The 2,126-nt window shown below is 36.7% G+C and overlaps 1 long non-coding RNA gene across 1 annotated transcript; it reads left to right on the top strand.

Moving 5' to 3' along the window:
• Window positions 1–272: 272 nt before the first annotated feature.
• Window positions 273–1,444, top strand: LOC115919954. The gene is made up of 3 exons (XR_004062080.1): window positions 273–396; window positions 542–619; window positions 1,289–1,444. It is a non-coding gene; the product is annotated as an uncharacterized LOC115919954 (long non-coding RNA).
• The last annotated feature ends 682 nt before the right edge of the window (window positions 1,445–2,126 follow it).

Genomic DNA, 2,126 nt, shown 5'->3' with positions numbered 1-2,126 from the left:
GGGGGGGGGGGGGCTGGGTGTCTCTCCAAGTCTTATTTTTGTCATAAAAGCGCACTGTTCGTTTCATTCAGGCTTAAATTCACTTTTGTAGTTGGCATAATTATTTCACCTTAAGTCAATTCTTTGAAGGGGTGCAATACTACTTTCTTATTATTTTCTCATTAGACGCTTTTTCTGGCCGTTTAATGGACGGTGCTTCACCAGCAGAAGGATTTCTCGAGCTGCCCACACAATCTGGTGAATGGAAGAGAGTCTGTGGAGACCGCTTAACCGAGAGGGTGGCAGAGGTGATTTGTGGAGAACTTGGCTATCCTGGGTTCAAGGAGATCTCGTACGAGAACTCCACATGTGCTTCAGATCAAGACAACTGTACAAGAGCTCCAACTTGCAACCCTTGTTCGTATATATTTTTTCTTCCCTTATTTAATAGAATATACAAATCATCACTAGGATTACAAAAAGACACATTGTTCCAAAATATTCTCCCAGTGCACATCACTATAATAGATTTATCTGTGTTTTGATAACTTTTTTTCTACAGCTACATATCGTCTGGTGGATTGCACAGCTGAGCATTCAATGTGCTCGTCTGAGAAGGTCGTCAAAATAATATGTCATGGTAAGTCAAGATGTCTCTTGTTTGTCCTGATCATAATAAGATACATACATCCCCTAGGGTGTAACAAGAGGGACAAAAAGTGGGGATTATTGCTTATGATCCTTTCAACTTTCCTTTTAATTGTTGATTAGTTTTTTTGTGCAATACTATAGTAGAATTTTTACATAAATATATATTTTCTAAACATTAGAAAAGTTCAAAATTCCCAGTCTGGTTCCATGGAAACGATGCTATTGCATTAGGCCTTCAGCAGATGAAAACAGCCACGAACGCCTTGATTAAAGGCTCTATGAGAGAGATAAACACAAGTACGTACAACTTGCTAGGCCGGCCGTCTCTTAAATCCTAAAAAGAGTCATTTATGACATGTAATTGTATATATGTATATATATATATATATATATATATATATATATACATAAATAATTCATAAAATAGTGGGTGGCAAAAATAGTCAACTGTGACTGATTGCCAAACAAAATCAAATCAAGAAAGAAGGAAGGGGGTAGAGAGAGGGGGAGAAACAGAGAGAATGAGACAGACAGAGAAGGAATAATACACGTGCCTTTTTTAGACACCGTCTTCATCATTACAAGGGTTTGCGTATTACGATGTGCTTGTTGTGTGTTTGTTTTTACATTAAAGTATCTTGTTGGGTTTTTCCCACAGAGCCCGGATATAAAGGATGCTATAAACTCGACACCAAGACATTACAGAACGTCTCCAATTTTAAGTTCTCTTCGACTGCACATTGTCTTTATTTGTGTAAAACCCACGATATCCTAGCTATCGCTATTATGAATCAAACGGATTGTGTTTGTTCCCATCTTCCGGGGTCCAGTTGGGAAATGAACCGAAGTGCAGTGAAGAAACAACGTCGCTATCAAAGATGTTAGTTTATGACGGTAGGCACATGCAGGCATTATTTATTTGATACGATCGAGACAAAAATTTAGGAAATAAACTTCAGACCAATTTCATAACTATATTGCAAAGCTTTAGAAATCATGTTAGGATAATGCAATATTTCACAGTAATGTTCACACATTTCAACAGGTGACGCACAAGACTATTGACATTGCCTTAGGTTCATGTTTTTTAACTCATCAAACCTTACCCTGGTGCTAGGCTTACACTGGTATCGTCTATCAAATTATATCCATAATGGAGCAAAGATAAAATGAAAACTATCTTAGAAATTTAGAAATTAAACCGATAATTGTAATTTTGTATTGAAGAACTTATATCAAAGAACTTTTAAATTTCAAACTTAATCGACACAATCGCTACTTGCGTAGTTCCCTAGATACGTTGTTGCTGCAGATCCCATCTATCAAAACAAAAGTAAAGCTAGGTGATCGAGCATTTGCTTCTGCAGCCCCGAAACTCTGGAATAACTTACCATTTGAAGTCAGGAAATCACAATCTGTGAATTTCTTATAATAAAAATTGAAAGCACATCTTTTTCAATTAACTGTAAATGTAAGCATATCAGGAGCTATTGTAG

This window comes from Strongylocentrotus purpuratus, unplaced genomic scaffold, assembly GCF_000002235.5.
Source record: "Strongylocentrotus purpuratus isolate Spur 01 unplaced genomic scaffold, Spur_5.0 spur5_scaffold_7, whole genome shotgun sequence".
In the NCBI taxonomy this organism is placed as follows: Eukaryota; Metazoa; Echinodermata; class Echinoidea; order Camarodonta; family Strongylocentrotidae; genus Strongylocentrotus; species Strongylocentrotus purpuratus.
Note: the sequence above shows the minus strand (reverse complement) of the source record. Positions and strands in the feature narration are given on the sequence as shown.